General features: G+C 39.7%; 1 protein-coding gene across 1 annotated transcript in view; it reads right to left on the bottom strand.

Moving 5' to 3' along the window:
* Positions 1-17,548, bottom strand: part of minar1 (membrane integral NOTCH2 associated receptor 1) — a 36,080-nt gene extending 18,532 nt beyond the window's left edge. Inside the window, exon 1 of the mRNA XM_002932964.5 lies at positions 16,371-17,548. The gene's annotated coding sequence lies outside the window, so the exon portion shown is untranslated. The remainder of the gene's footprint in view (positions 1-16,370) is intronic.
* Between the last annotated feature and the right edge of the window lie 332 nt (positions 17,549-17,880).

The raw sequence follows: 17,880 nt of genomic DNA, 5'->3' as shown, positions 1-17,880 counted from the left end.
TGTTAAAATGAATAAGCTTTTTTATGCAATTCATATAATTCCTGCTTTACAGGTATATTATAAAATAAATGATTTCTGTGCCTGTGTAACTTTCCCCAGTCTAATTTATACAGTAAGCCCTTGGGGACAATGCAGTACTCCTTATACATACTTCAATAATGCATATAACCTCCAATTTACTATTCTTATTAATAGCCGTAGAACTGTATTGATTTGTCACTTGTACAATGTCATTCTGTCATATGTTCATCGAATAGTTTTAAAACTCTGTGCACAATGTGGATGCTAAAATAGACGTGTATACCTGTGGGAGATATGATATTGCCAGTATGGCAAAAAACCCTCGACTTACAATACATATATTAAATTGTTGTTGCTTTTGTGTTTTTGTATGATCAAGGCAAGTCATTTTCCCCTTTTGCAGGTAAATAGTGGGCATGGAACAAACTAATCCTCCTCATTCTTTATTGTCTGTTTAGAGAACAATAAACTGAAGATGAACATTCGGGTATTTTTGTCCTTTTACATTTCATAATGGAATCCTACTTCAAACAGCAGATGCATCAGAAATAGGGCTGGAAGTGCTTTTGCATGGACTGCCTGGTTTTATAGGCTATTGTCAGGTACCAGGGATTGTAACCCCAGAAAAAAAGGATTTAAGAATAATCTACTCCACCTATGGAATTCTATGTCTTTGTTCGCCATACGCTGCATACAAAGCTTTCCTCTGGCTTACTGCAAAGACACATTGTGCCGGACAGTGGAAAGGTTAATGAGCTCCAGGAAAGAGCAGGTGGAAAGTGCTGAGCTCCTACTGGCATTTAGAGCTGAGAGGGCACTAATAAAGAACTGGGTTTAGAAATCTTATCCTTATATATAACTGTATTTATAAAGCACTAAATGAATACTCAACACTGTACAATTCTACAGAGTAAAAAAGTACACACATGGAGGACAAGCATAATAATAAAGAATAAATAAGTTACAGGCTTAGTAATAAGTAAGTGCCCTGTGCTAAAAGACACAGTAGGAAGGAGGTCCCTGCCCCATAGAGCTTACAGTCTAAATGAGTGGATAACATGCAGACACAAATCAAAAGGAAAATTGTACAAAGGTTTGGCCATTGGCCCTTAAGTGCCAGTCCTAGAACAGACAAGACATGCTCTAGTGCTCCAAGTTAGGCTTTTCATTTTGAAGAGATTTAGAAAGTGTTCCCTATGGAGGAATTACGGCATAAAATTCCAGGTAAGGAATGGAGCTGTAAGGCAGAAAGGTTTAAAGGAACAGTTCATTGTAAAAATGAAACTGGGTAAAATAGACTGCACAAAATAAAAAATATTTCTAAAATAGTTAGTTAGGCAAAAATGTAACCCATAAAGTCTGGAATGAACATAATAGCCAGAGCACTACTTCCTGCTTTCAGTTCTCTGTTTGTAAAAATTGTTGTCGCTGCCAACGATGGAATTTCACTCATCACTATTGTTGAAGGTTTTTTTTGATGCTCTGTGTAAAGCAATTCTGTCTATTTGCTCTGGTCCCCCAAGTTTACCTCTCAGCACTCAGCCTTTACTGCCTTTTTGTAGATTGATAGTTGCACTATATACAACAATATGCACTGGGATAAATTAGATGTATCATAGGATTTTACTGAAAAAACTCTGTAGATGTTTAATAAATGGCAAGAAGATAGAAATCAAAATGGGGCAACACAAACTGGAAAATTTTCAAGGTTTATAGCTACATTTATTTTGAAAATGGGCAGCACAACATTTCAGGGGTAGGCTCTTCGTCCAGTAAAAAAGTGCATCTAATAAATGACAATCTTCCAAAATCAAACTCCATCGTAATAAAAAAACCCAAAAAACTCAAAACTGCAGAAAACCTAATTTGCTTAAGATCATTGTAATGTAAAGTAGTTTTGGGGTCTTTTACACTTTTGGGGTTTTGGTCCAATTTTCTGCGGAACCCTAGCAGGTATAAATCTCTCTACTATAATTTCAAAGCATCTAGGACAAGCAAATAAGCATCCAGCCTGAGCATCTTCCTAAATGACCCTGAGGCTCTTTTTCCAGGAATATAATGAGTATCACACTAATTGGCCTTTAGACTGAACCCCACTTCCACTCCATTTTGACCTGCCTGGGAGGGCAAGCCCCAGTTATTGGGAGCCTCTCCTGACCATTCTGTTCCTTTCTTAGGGTTCCCTGCTAAATATCCACCTAGACATGGTCCCCAGATGGGGCTACACGACAAAGCCCTCTCTAGATCTCATAGATCTTTGTGTTCCTGGATTGTTTCATGCTGCAATTCCAGTTCCAAAGTCATAAGGGGATCAGTGCATTTTAAAAACTTTTAGCCCTCTCTAGGAATAACTCTTTTACTTGACAATATGTTAAGTGTATTAGTGTAAAAAATAATACATTATAACATATTTCTGTTTAAACAAAATACACAATTTTAGGGAGTTTATCACAGCAGTTTCTAGAATAATCAGTTACTGCTTGCAAAAGGATTTAAAAATGGATTAACAATGCAATATCAAACAGCATATGTCTATATGCGTTAATGTTTTTCATAGGAGCAGTCTATGTTCTGGCTTGATAAGGAAATGTAACACAACCCAGAGTAATTAATGCTACTACTTATTAGCAGCAGTTAATTAGAATTAGCAAGAGACCTCTGAAACTCCTTACATTTGAAAAGGTTGGCTGTTCCTCTTACAGAAAAATATTGTAATTCAACTGAATATAACTCTGGTTAATAAAATGAAGTCACTGGATAATGTGAATGTATATTGCAGTGCTCTGACCTTTACATGCTCCAGAATATAATAACATTGCTCTCCAAGATAAGTCACTGCTGGAGCCATTGATGGATCTGAGATCTGCATCTCCCTAAGCCTGAAGATGAGCTATTAACTGCCGATTCTGGTTCTGCAGATTGATTTGGCACCATAAGTGCCGCAGTATAGGCGCCCCCTACGGGCCTATCGACCAATATCTGGCCTAAAATTGTCCAAACCTCAATCAGGCAGGTTTGATTTTCTGTTGGACTACGGACTGCATCTGTTTGTTGATGTGATCTTCGATCTGATGGCGTCTATGCCCGATGTAATTCGAGTGTTTTTAGCCGGATATTGCCTACCTTTAGGGAGAAGATCTGCTTGTTTGGGACCTCGCCAAATGAATGAATCTTCCCAAGTATGGCCACCTTTAAGCCTCACAGGAATCCAAAAACATATACTCTTTTCTCTGCAGTAAAAGTGAAAGCTGGAGATGTTGTTCTTCGGTTTACAGCCCTGTTTGGACCCACAAATATTGTATATTTTCTACAAATCCATAAATAGTTTAAATATACAGGTATGGGATCCTTTATCCGCAAACCCATAATCCTGACAGTTCTGAATTACAAGAAGGCAAAGAGTCCATTTTAAGCAAATAATTCTAATTCCTTACAAATATTTCCTTTTCTCTATAATAATAAAACAATAGCTTGTACTTGTTGGCAACTAAAATGTGTGGATCCTTATTGATGGCAAAACAATCATAATGGGTTTATTGAAAGATCTCTTATCCAGACAACCTTAGGTTCAAAACATTCCAGATAATACGTCCCATACCTGTACCATCCACATTGTAATACACCTGAGTTATTATGTGAATTGGTCTGATTTTAAAAATAATATTAAAGGGCAAGTGCAAACTTGCTGGAGCTTAGCATTGTTGCCTCAAAGCCTGTAGGTCTTTGGCAGACCAGCTGAGAGAATACCCACATTCTTGCCCGCTGATGGATATCTAGTGTATAAAAGATATTAGTTGTGCAGGAAATTATTTTGGCCCCCTCCTAAAGCAGCCCTGCTGTAGGGGTTAGTTGAAAGTTAATATCAGATCTTGTATGACCAGCATAAGTACAAAAACAAAAGATCCTCTGCACTCACCCATTACCAATATATATAGGACATTAAGACATTCTGTGAAGTCCTTACCTTTTAATAAAACAGTAATTGTTTGTCCATATACTGCAATATACTCTAAGCTGGCCAACTACTTCAAAGTCATCCCCAGTCTGGCCAGTCCTGCACTCACTTTCATCTGATTCATCAAGAACTCTACTGCTTCATTATACATTTTATACAGGGACTAGATTGTACCTGCAATTTGCTTGCTTTCAAGGTTAAAACTCCCTGCACTTTTGATTGGCCACCACTGGGATCACTTGACTGTACCTGGGAATGATGGGAGCTACAACATGGAGCTGGTCATTGCTCCTGTAGCAAAAAAGAGTGTCATGGTATACCCTATGTCCAATAATTGAGATAACATATTTCCTATGCTATTAACAGCTTACTGCCCATCATTCTGGAACCCAAAGCATGGTTATTCTGGGAAAAAATAACTCTACATGCAGAACTGATAGGCACCATGATAGACCTGAGGCACCATAATCTTTGTCTCCTTTTTCCTTTCTCTTCTGTTGGAAAGATATATGAATTACTCCCTGAAATATATTTGCTATTGCTATCAGTACCCAAAGCAGATGCAATCCCCTAAGCCAAACAGGGAAATCAGCAGTGCCTTTCTCTTCCCCCCCATACTGCAGCTGCACTCCATTCTCACTACATTAGTGACCCGACTACTGTGGGGGTTCACTATGGTGTCACATTTAATTATGCAAAAAGGGAAGAGGAGTGCCAGATTTCCATTCTAAAGGACATGCACGTGCCTTCTTTGATATAGTTCTGCACGTACACTCACTGCTTATTGGAATATGGCAGATACATGAAAGCAAAACATGCAGCAATTTTCAAACAAGTATTACCATCAAAGCTTATCAGATTTATTCAGTTTCAAATCCAAACAGGCATAATTAAAATGGATGCAAACAGAGCTGACTGTGCCTGTCAAGCATGGAGTTTGCTTGCCATAGTTCTGTAGCTCAGAGCATCTAGAACAGTTAGCTCCTTGCTCTAACATCTTCTGGAGCCAGCACCCAGCCCTCTGAGGATGTTGGAAGTGGTATTTCAGTCTGTAGGTTTAAAATACCAGGGCTGGAAAGCAAAAGCTAGCTGCATCATACCTAGTAAAGCCCTACATTTCTTGTACAATGGATGGAATGTTAGGACAGAATACTGGTCATTTCCACCATGGGTGCCGGCTCAGCAAGATGATAGGTCATACAAGTGTACAGTAAAAGTAAAGGTCAGGTAGCATGGGGCTATTGTATTAATTCTCATGTACAGTAGCCATTGGGGAAATAGATCTTTATTTGCATAGGGCTGCTGTAAAAGGAAGAGATGGTCAAACTTTTAGGTTTTATACATGCATTTTTGACAAATAAAATAGACCCTGGTATATCAAATACGCAGAGACCCAAACAGCCCCCCACAAGCCCACTAAACATTGACCGTCTATGGCATCTTACAGCAGCCCCTCTGGCATTTGCCAGAATCCACAGATTGCCAGTCCAGGCCTGCTCTAATGGGTAAAGCAGAGCAAATGAAATGCCAGGATTGTGTGTGGGTTTATTCCTGCCGTCTACAAGTGGCATAACTCTAATTAGCCTTCAGTTATCACTGTCAGTTATAGTTGGGAGGCATGCCATATGCCTTACCTCTAAGGTTTATTTTACTGAAAGTTGTATTTGATCAGTGTCAGTCATTGTGAGATGCAGGTCTGATAGGAGATCTCAGGCCTTTGTGCAGGCACCACTGATTTATACAGCATGCTAAATTAGCTATTTAATATTCTTTCTACATGTTGCCCTTGAAGAGACTTTATATCCTAGGAAAGAACCTAGAATCACAGTATAAACATATGTTAATAAAACTCATATCAAGAAATTAGAGATTCCAGTGTACTAAAGAAGTGACATGGTTAAGCAATAACAATTTGTTTTAGATAAGCTTTGTGTATACTGGCCTTGGTAAAGGCTGATATGCCAATGAAGATAGAAGGCTGTCGGTTTCATCATTACAACACAGTCGTTTCTAGCTTAACATGACTTTTTATTAAGCCCAAATTGATGTTTTAGTCAGAGCACTCTGTATGCAATAAAGTGTAATATTGTTAATGTGATGGAAGATCAGCACAAAGCACCAGAGGGGCATCAGATATTTGTAAGTATTTGATGTTATCTTGGCTGCTTCTGAATCCCACACACATATATCCTTGCTAAAGAAATCTGCTTGTACTCTAATGATATCTGTTGATCATCATCTGGTCCTAATGTTAAACATTATCAGATCGACAATCTTCACACTGATTCCCTAGCTCCATCCAAAACTTCATGCACATTTCTATTCAAAACACTAACATGGTAACAAGCTCTTTCCTATTAGTGATATACTCTGGGAATATGTCAAGTGCTTGGGTATAATCAGTTTGTGTAATAGGTGGAAGTGATAGGACTCTCCTATAGAAGCTAGTATATGATTTTTATGAAGTGAATCCCAAGTGGCATTAGTGCCGTTTTCCCAGGATAAAGACCAGGCATGTTTTTTACCCAACCTTTTTACCCATGAGCCACATTCAGTTGTAAAAAGAGTTGGGGAGCAACACAAGCATGAAAAAAAGTTCCTGGGGGTGCCAAATAAGGGCCGTGCTTGGCTATTTGGCAACTTTTATGTGTACTGGCAGTCTAAAGGAGGTTCTGTATGGCAGTACACCTGGTTTTATGCAACCAAAACTTGCCTCCAAGCCAGGAATTTACAAATAAGCACCTGCTTTGATGCCGCTGGGAGCAAATTTCAAGGGGTTGAGGAGCAACATGTTGCTAACAAGCTACTAGTTTGGGATCACTTTTTAGAGTGTCCAGGGCAAACCATAGAGTTTGCCCAGTTAGCAACATGTTCTCTTGTTCTTTTTCAGAACAGGATCTCTAAGCCAGGATCTCTAAGCCAAATCCATAGTTTGTACTGCTCTGGATGAGCAATGAATGCATTTAACTATCTATGAAATTACATTTGCAGTCCATTTACATCATTGGCCATGTACTGTATAGATGTGGAAAACTGTAAATATTTTATAAACGTAACTTGCTTTAATCTCTCTAAGGCATTTTCCCAAGGCTAGGCCTCTCTTTAGCCATACAAGCATTCTGTCATTTTTAAACACTATTTAGCTAATGCAGACATCTGTCTAATGGAATCTATGGATGAGACCTTATATATTATTGCCATTGAATTTGAATGGCAGCTCCCATTCAAATGAATGAATATAAAAATAAGGATCTTTGCTCATTCCCTAATTAATATAAAAAACAAAAGTTAATATAACCCTTGTTTATTTCGCTCTGTGACTGGTGGTAAATGCTGGTTCTTCATTGGGCTTTTGTGTGCACATTATCTTTTATCCTGCAAACAGATTTAAAAGACTCACTAAAGCATCTGTGCTGCTACAATTTATTGCTAAGCATCAACATTAATGTATAATTTAACATTTTTATTATTATTTTTCAGATCCAGTAAGAGACAGACACTATTAGGCTGACAGTGGCACATATAATTATGTTAGGCTTTAATATTAGCATGACAATTACATGGATCGTATGCTTGTTGTAAATGTATGTTTTTAGTTTTTTTTCTTACATTAGAAGAAATATATTTAAAATGTGATCCTTGGCAAGGCAATGGGAGAGGGAAGAATCCTGTAAGGTGGAAAAAGGAATATGAAAACTGGCCAGGATTGTCATGTAGGTTCTGCTAAGCCTAACAGATGGGATATTAAAACAACTACAAACATTAACACAATATTTTAGAAGAGCCTAGCTGTTCCTTAAGTTTATGATATTGGACAGAGATTTTCCGACTTTCTGCATTCAACCCCCTCTTGTTAAAGCCCTAATAACATTTTATGGCAATGCTGTCATACCAATTATATTATTGTTCCAAGACTATTTATGACAGCAATATTCAGCCCAAATTCCACTCTGAGGTTTCTCCTATCTTGCCAGAAAATAAGCATTCACTTTGAATCTAACCCTAATTTTCTAACTGGGATATGTCCTTTGGGCTTGAGTTTTGCCCAAGGGCAAAAGAGATAAGAGATAACATATATTTAAGAGATAACACAACATACATTAACAACACTATTCTAAGATTTCCAATTTCTAAATCAGTTATTCCATATTCATTTCTAGTCATAGCTTCATACTCACCATACAGATTTCCACAGGTGACCCAAGAGGAAGCGTGCCGTTTGCACGCGAAACGCATTAAGCTAGATTTTAATTTTGCCTATTCATTACTTAAAAATTGTGAGTAGTTGGATGTTTTTATAACCATTTTCAATAAATGTTATCACACTATTCGCTGCTTTCCCTTTCTATCTTATTGCATTGAGGATCCTGGTTTCCCTTCAAGCAAAAGTTATCCCATTTATGTTTGGCCCTTATTCACTACGATCTGGTAAGCTGATAGAGTGACAGTACAAGTGGGAGTGGATTCACTATATATTTTGCACTGCGGTTCACTTCATAAATGTATTGCACTATATGTTTTTTATTTTTTCTTTCATGCGCTTCCATCACTACATTTGTCTACAAAACATATCCATGGTGTATTGTATTTACCCAGTCAAAAGCCTACTCAATAAACATAAATAAATGCCTTTTTGAAACTCCCTTGCTTTTTCCATTATCTATCGTATGTCAATGATTTCATCCCGAGTGCCTCTATCTCCTCTTAATTCTGCTTTCACATCTGGCTATTCCCATCTCTGTTGTAGTCTGGATTGAAGTATATTGACCATTATGTGGCTAACATGGGAAATGAGTGCAGTTGTTCTATAACGTGAACATTTATTTGTTCTTCTTTCATTCTGCATGGAAATGAAGATTGATCTTTTCCAATCCACTGGCATCTTGTGAATTTTCCTAAGACTTCAACATCATCTTGCAAGAGTTTAAATTGTCCATCTGGTACTTCATCAGTTTGCACACGTTTATATTAGCAGTGCTTCGTAGAATGCCTGGCCCTTGATTATTCCATTTTATATAGCAATGATTTGAAAGCCTGTTTGTACTGTTCTTTTGCAAGTTACCACCATTAACTTCTCATATCTTCTTTCTCCACTCTGCCCCCACTCTCCTTTCTATTACCATGTCCATCTCTAAATAAAACGTTCCATTTTTGCCTATGATGTCTTTGCATTATGTGTGCCTACTCTTGCTGTTATCTGGAATTTTATATTTCCTTTTTCCTCTCTTCCTTTCTTTAGCAACAGCATGGAGAGCTGCTTCAGCTACTTTGTGTTGTGTTGGTTGAACAGACTTTTGTTCATTGATGGTATCAGGTCCATAAAACCAGTTCAAAAATCATACAGAATACTACCGTTTGCATGCAATTTTTGTCTGATTTCTCTAGTGAGATACAATCTAATATTATGATGAGCTTTTGGAAATGTAATAAATTATTTGGGTTTTTTTTTAATAACTGTTCCTTCCACCCCGCCACCCCCCACTGACTGGCTGATATTTTGTTGCTGGGGAGAACACTGAGACATAGATCTGAAACTAAACAAATCCTGCATATCATAGCAGCAAAATTATGCATAGCAGAGAATTGGAAATCAATGCAATTATCTTTTCCTCAGGTCGTAAGAAAGGTTTCCTTTATCATGATCTATGGGAAACTGAGACGTGGGGATTAACAAAATGTGCTAACGTTTGGGATCTGTAGGCATGCTCCATATAGAGAGACTGGGTACATGAGCAAATGCAGTACTGAGCAAAACAGACACACAGTGTTTGGGAAAGGAATAGGAATCATATGAGTTCAAATGTTTCCTATTTTTTTATTTATTGAATTAAAAGAAAATGTAAAATTTAAATTTCAGATATAATGGAAGTATTATGTTATGTATGCAAAATTGCAAAATCTGTTTCCTTTATGAAAAACAATGAGGGCCCAACAAGCATTTTCATTTGACTAGGCTGGCTTGCTCTCTTTTTTGTTGTTGTTGAGATTTAAATGGTTTTGCTTCCTCAACCTAACATTTCTGTCCTGCTTCAAACACTCCAACCTTGCCAGTAGTGCCTCCAAATTGCTGGAATCAGCCAGTTAGGGCAGGGCTAGTCTGTCAGGGACTGACCGCATCATTGCAGCTAGAAAAAAACATGTTGGGTTGAGGGCTATCACAATTAAATTATTAAATATATTAAAAAAAAACACAAAACTATTTTTGAAATACGTTGTAGATATTTTTTAAACTGACTTTTTTGTCAGTTATTTGTATCAAATATGCCTCCTTGTAAAAAAAATGCAAATTCCCAATAGAGGTCCACAACTACAGTAACAACACACTACAGTCCCACATACAAAATTAAGACTAGCCCTGGCATATAACAACATGCACTTTGGGCCTCTATCACCTGTTAGAGTAATAAGGGTTGATTCAGTAAAGGTCGATACGTTTTATTGCACTTTTTTTTTGCGTTAAAATTGACGCGAAAAAAACGTGCGATTATCGCGTACGTTATTCATATTGCATGCGTTCAATTTCGCGCTACCACATGTGTTAATTTTAGCGCATTGCGTTAATTTGCGCGCAGAAATAACACTAACGCATGATTCACAAACACTTAGACATGCTAAATGTCGCATTAGTCTGTGCGAAAAATAACACCTACTTGGGGCAGGCGGTAATTATAGAAAAGTACAGTTATTGAGCTTTTGGCAACACAATAAGGACTTTGCAGTGGGATTTATTCAAGTCTGTGTTGGCCCTAGAGTGATGCAGCCTCCAGTTTGCAGGAAAATGGTCATTTTCATAAAAGTAGTTTTACGAAAGTAATGGCGTGTATGGCTAATATGGTGCACGTTTTTTCGAACGCAGAGACTATTTGTGCGCGTTGCGTTGATTAGCGCATGTTCCGTCAAATACCGCATGAAAATAGTCTTCGCGACTTAAATAACGCAAGCAGCATCGCGTCTAAATTAACGCAAGTATGCTTTTAGTGAATCATGCGTTAAGACGCGAAAAATTAGACGCGATAAAATGCTATAAATAGCGCCCGTTTTAACGCACTTTAGCGAATTGGCCCTATTATCTCCTTAGGACAATGCAGTGTGGGTTTTCAGGTAACAAAATTATTTTGGTGGATTGCTTTTAATCAGTAGAATTGTGTGTTTGTGAAATGGGCATTGCCGCAGTACAGAGAGGACTTTCACAATAATTTTGCTAAAAATGTGAAATCACAGGTTAACATAATGAAAATGCCACATTTTGCCTAATAGGGGTCTTTGTAATAATATAACAAAGGGGGCACCTATCAGGCCAAACATGGTATGTCAGATATCAGCGAGAGATCAATATGCCTTTCCTTTCCTGCCATACCTACTTCAACAAAGCCAGCCTTCTCTGGAAAAAATCTGCTCACAATTACCATTCCTAATCCATTAATAAACATGTAAGTACAGTTATAGGACCTGTTATCCAGAATGCTCGGGACCAATGGTATTCCGGATAAGGGGTTTTGCATCCAATAAGGATTCATTATATCTTAGTTGGGATCAGTTACATGGTACTGTTTTATTATTACAGAGAAAAAGGAAATCAGTTTTAAAATGAATTATTTAATTAAAGAATTAATGAATTATTTGATTAAAATGGAGTCCATGGGAGACGGGCTTTCCGTAATTCGGAGCTTTCTGAATAACAGGTTTCCGGATAAGGGATCCCATACCTGTATAAGAAAACTCTAACCCAAACCCTGTCCATTAGAAGAATGAGTTATTGATAGCTACTTTATAAACAAAGGTCATGCCATGCGTAATCACAAAAAATGGGATGTAATTACAAAAATAACATTTTGCCTAATGAAAGATAAAGTAAGCAAGGTCCCAGGCTAAGCAACTTTCCAGTCAATATACATTTTAAAAATGATCAGTGGTTTTAAAGCTAAATGTAGGTGCTGGTCTTACATTGTTTGGCAATGAGGTTCTCATTTGTAATAAGCTGATTGCTCTATTTCAACCCTTTTTGAAGGCTTTATAATATCAGTGTCTGCCCCGTCTGTCTTATGAATCGTGAAAGTGAAGTGCAAGTGCTAGAAGCATAGATAGATACAGGTATCGGACTCCCTATCCGGAACCCCGTTATCCAGAAAGCTCCGAATTACGGAAAGCCCGTCTCCCATAAACTCCATTTTAATCAAATAATTCAGAATTTTAAAACTGATTTTGTTTTTCTCTGTAATAATAAAACAGTACCTTGTAATTGATCCCAACTAAGATATAAATAATCTTTATTGGATACAAAACAATCTTATTGGGGTTAATTAATGTTATATTGATTTTTTAGGAGACAAAGTATAGAGATCCAAATTATGGAAAGACCCCTTATCCAGAATACCTTTGGTTCCGAGCATTCTGGTTAACGGGTCCTATACCTGTACTAAACACATCCTGCTAAGGCTTCTTCAGTAATATTCTCAGCTTAGTAAATTGAGCTTTTTTTAAAACAATGTTTGCAGGTTTTATATTATTTATATATTTGTTATAAACCAGGACTGTCCAACCGGAGACCTGTGTGCTGGATGGCATTCCCTTTTATAAGGGATGAGGATAAATATAGTGGCCTCAATTTAGGATTCATACACACAGTGCTTAGAAACACAGCATGTACAGGTTAGTTGTGAGAGCATTTTACAGAATACCTCGGGGTAGTAAAATAAAAGTAGGTGCCACAAATAAGATCTTAGGCTTCATACACACAGCCGTCATTAGATGGCAAAACATGTGTTTGTTGCGCACAAAAAACTCATAGGGATCAATACTGACCAATTAGCCGTGGTCAGTGGATACTGTGTTTAGTATTGTTTCTATGTGTCCAGACTTACCAGAAAACATAAGACCAATTAACTAATATAGTTTACCACTGCATTCTATATTTACTTTTGCTATTTAAAAGCTCCTAAAAACATCTATTTTCTCCCCACTCCCATCATCACTGAGGTCCCACTTATTCCTCCAAACATCTAATTATTGTCTCCCCACTCCCATCACCCCTAAGGTCCCACTTATCCCTCCAAACATCTAGCTATTTTATTCCCACTTCCATCACCCCTAAGGTCCCACATATCCCTCCAAACATCTAGCTATTGTCTCCCCACTTCCATCACCCCTAAGGTCCCACATATCCCTCCAAACATCTAGCTATTGTCTCCCCACTCCCATCACCCCTAAGGTCCCACTTATCCCTCCAAACATCTAGCTATTGTCTCCCCACTCCCATCACCCCTAAGGTCCCACTTATCCCTCCAAACATCTAGCTATTTTATTCCCACTTCCATCACCCCTAAGGTCCCACTTATCCCTCCAAACATCTAGCTATTGTCTCCCCACTTCCATCACCCCTAAGGTCAAACATATCCCTCCAAACATCTAGCTATTGTCTCCCCACTCCCATCATCCCTAAGGTCAAACATCTAGCTATTGTCTCCCCACTCCCATCACCCCTAAGGTCCCACATATCCCTCCAAATATCAAGCTATTGTCTCCCCACTCCCATCACCCCTAAGGTCCCACATATCCCTCCAAACATCTAGCTATTGTCTCCCCACTCCCATCACCCCTAAGGTCCCACTTATCCCTCCAAACATCTAATTATTGTCTCCCCACTCCCATCACCCCTAAGGTCCTACATATCCCTCCAAACATCTAATTATTGTCTCCCCACTCCCATCACCCCTAAGGTCCCACTTATCCCTCCAAACATCTAGCTATTGTCTCCCCACTCCCATCATTCATAAGGCCCCACATATCCCTCCAAACATCTAGATATTGTCTCCCCCATCCCATCACCCCTAAGGTCCCACATCTCCCTCCAAACATCTAGCTATTTTCTTCCCACTTCCATCATCCCTAAGGTCCCACTTATCCCTCCAAACATCTAATTATTGTCTCCCCACTCCCATCACTCCTAAGGTCCCACATATCCCTCCAAACATCTAGCTATTTTCTTCCCACTTCCATCATCCCTAAGGTCCCACTTATCCCTCCAAACATCTAATTATTGTCTCCCCACTCCCATCACCCCTAAGGTCCTCACTTATCCCTCCAAACATCTAGCTATTTTCTTCCCACTTCCATCATCCCTAAGGTCCTCACTTATCCCTCCAAACATCTAGCTATTTTCTTCCCACTTCCATCATCCCTAAGGTCCTCACTTATCCCTCCAAACATCTAGCTATTGTCTCCCCACTCCCATCACCCCTAAAGTCCCACTTATCCCTCCAAACATCTAGCTATTTTCTTCCCACTTCCATCATCCCTAAGGTCCTCACTTATCCCTCCAAACATCTAGCTATTGTCTCCCCACTCCCATCACCCCTAAAGTCCCACTTATCCCTCCAAACATCTAGCTATTTGCTTGCCACTTCCATCATCCCTAAGGTCCCACATATCCCTCCAAACATCTAGCTAATGTCTCCCCACTCCCATCACCCCTAAGGTCCCACTTATCCCTCCAAACATCTAGCTAATGTCTCCCCACTCACATCATTCCGAAGGTCCCACATATTCCTCCAAACATCTAGCTATTTTCTTCCCACTTCCATCATCCCTAAGGTCCCACTTATCCCTCCAAACATCTAATTATTGTCTCCCCACTCCCATCACCCCTAAGGTCCTCACTTATCCCTCCAAACATCTAGCTATTTTCTTCCCACTTCCATCATCCCTAAGGTCCTCACTTATCCCTACCACAGAGCCCCTGTTTAACAGGAAGTGAGACCAGTTCTTTAAGACCTTATTATACTCCTTTCAGAACCATTTTCCCAGCCATGTATACATCTTTCAGAGATCCCGCTGTGTTATTTGGATCCGGAAGAACAGTATTTCTAAAAATACTAAATTGGAGGTCATGCCTTAAAGTTATTCTGGTATGATCAGCAAAAGATTGCTGCTTGACTTCAGTGTATGTACAATCCAAACATCAGCTATTGGGCACACAAAGATTTCAGCAGTCACAATCCTGCCTCCCTGCAGTAAGCAAGCTGCTGTATTTGGCTGTGTACCCACAAATATTTCTGGGCTGCGCTGTGCATGCTCTTTTCTTATAATAGAGGGTGCAATCCAATTAGGGTGGACTTGAATATTACAAGAGAAATGTCTATCAGCAGCATGCACCCTGTTCAACATGTAACCAAAATTGTAACCCTATTCTCCCTATATTGTTTGTGTTCACAGATCCTCTATACGAACCCCCCCCGAATGGCCTCATTCAACGTCTGACTCAGAACATGACCCCCTGCCTCTGCTCATTATCTTAGAGAGTATTGCCTTAATCAGTGAATGGAGGAGACAAATATGAATCCATGTATAGAGTTGGGAAATAGTCATTTGTGGGTGCAACCATGGGCAGCTCCATATTATTAACTACTACTTCACTGTACAGCTAATCAGCTTTTTTTTAAGGGTGACAGTATCCCTTCGGGCCTAAACTCTTATTTTCTTAAACAATTTTACATGCCTTTAATTTACTTAATCATTGGTTCCTACCATATATCAAGGCTGGTAAGTCATCTCCAGCCCAACACCGCAAACTTTCTGGCTTTTCGCCTGCTTTATATAGCTCCATCCATGCAGATTTATTAACAGATTCCAGTACTAAATTCATCTTAATAATCTATGATCATGATGCCATTCGTCAGTACAGCGGTGTAACAGAATTAAATGTAGCTCATTACTTGTCTCCATAACCCTTTGTGACATTGACAAAATGAATGAATTCAGGCTTTAACCATGATGGCGAGAGGACACTTGTTCAGTTAGTTCGCCATTAGCAAGTTTTCTAGGGTTTGGGGACCTGGAAGAAGAAACCAGTTTTTTAATATATTTTATGTGCAACAGCTGCACTGACTAATTGCATTTGTTGGAACATGACAAGGATGCTGATGGGGTAACGCGCAAACTACTATACATTTATAATAAGACAACATATCGAGGATCTTACTCTATATACAAGTTAATACAAGGAATAGGCAACCTGTGGTCTTTCAGGTGTTGTAAAACTACAACTCCCACATCCCACTGACAGCCAATAGGCCACAGGTTGCCTGTAATGTGTTACACAAACTGATAAAGGTATTGTATATATAACCAGATCCACATGCAATAACATATGAGCCAACAACATGAATCACATCACACTGTGCAAACCAACTGATGTTTACACAAACACCCTGTAAACCACCAATTCCCTGTATAAACATCCCCATAAATATACCCAATATTCCCCGCTCTGTGGTTTCGCTGATATCAGCGTCTTTTAATAATGTTTTGCTTTCAGCGGGATCCTCCCTCCCTCTATTCTTCTGGCATTTCCATTCTTTCATTCGCTCGGACTTGCCATTCATTCTCCTTCACTTACCTGTAGCACAAGACTGGGCAGGGGTTCGAGATGTACAAGGAAATAGTTGACAGAGGACGAGCTGTAATTTGAAGGGTCTTCTTTTGTTCCGCCTATGTCACTGCAAATTTGGGGTTTGATACATGTAACCCTGTGTGCTGTGTGTGCTGTGCTCTCTGCAATGGGAGAGTAGATGGGACATAGGTGTCTTTGTCATTTAAGAGTCAGTTTTGCAGGTAGCAATGCAGATGTGTATATGGGATAATGTTTAATGTATAACCCCCCCTTGTGATTATATTTAGTGGCAAAGGTGCTCGCTCTACTTCCACAGCGTTAACAGCCAAGTGTGTGTAATTCAGTGCCGGGTTTCTGTGCTAGCATGGATCTCTGCCCACTGTGTGCTGGAATGTATATATACCTATAGACAAGCCAATGTGGGCTACTATCAATCTATACATATATGGAAGCCGCGGTGTGATGGTATGTATGAGTACATGTGCGGAGCCCACCGACTGCTCTCTCTGTTAATGCACTGTACATGTACTGTATGCTGATTGCAGTGTATGCATGGTATATTTACATGCCAGGTGTGTGCAGGGATCCAGCCATGCTATGGAGAGAGACACAGTGTATGGATAGCAAGCATCTGTGGTTGTGTCAGTAAGCCTTTGCTCTACTTCTGCATGGTGTCCTGTCTATGAATATCCTTGCTGTGTCTGGCAGGGAAGTGTGTTTATGCTGTGCTGCTGCTGCTCCTCCTGCCCCCACTCTCCTCTCTGCTCCCTCTGTCAGTCACAAGCATCCTCAGGTCTGGGTGCAATGTCTTCCTCTCATATCCTCGGCTGCAGAAGCGAAGAGCCCAGTCCCCAGCAGGCGCAGACAGAAGCTCAGCCCAGGCAGGTTGTGCACAAGTCACCTCTGCAGCACTGCTTCCTTCTCACTCTCACAGGCACTCAGCTCTCCCAGGCTGTACCGCTCCTCTCTCTATCATCTCCCCACCCTCCCCTGCTCTTCCATCTTTGCAATACTTTCATCTCTATCCTGATTTGTTACTGTATTGTTTTCACACCTTCCCCTGCCTTCTGCTCCAAAGCCGCCTGCACTGGTGTCTCTCCCTCCTTTTATTTATTGGTCCGGAATGGATTAGCAAACAAGTCCATATAGCACCCAGGGGCACAAGGCCAGGAACTGCCTGATGGTGCCTCCCTGTCCCTTCCAGCGGGGGAGGTCTGCTTAGCCCTCATGAGATGGATTGCTGATGCCATGCACCTGTGCCATGTGTCTGGCTGGAGCACACAGTGTGACAGTTATTGCAACCCGTTGTGCTATGCCATAAATAAATGGAGTGGGAAAGGAGGGGAGAGCAGGCAGTTTCCAGCCTGCAGTCGATATGTGTGTAAATATATATATATAGAGGAAAGCATTTCATTCTGGGTTTTATAATTAAATATAATTAAATAAGCCTCCTACTGATATTAAATCACTACTCCCACCATCCCCTGACACACGGCCAGGTTGGAGACACCTAACC

Source organism: Xenopus tropicalis, chromosome 3 (genome assembly GCF_000004195.4).
Source record: "Xenopus tropicalis strain Nigerian chromosome 3, UCB_Xtro_10.0, whole genome shotgun sequence".
NCBI lineage: Eukaryota > Metazoa > Chordata > Amphibia > Anura > Pipidae > Xenopus > Xenopus tropicalis.
The sequence above is the reverse complement of the archived record's forward strand: the minus strand, read 5'-3'. Positions and strand labels throughout refer to the sequence as shown.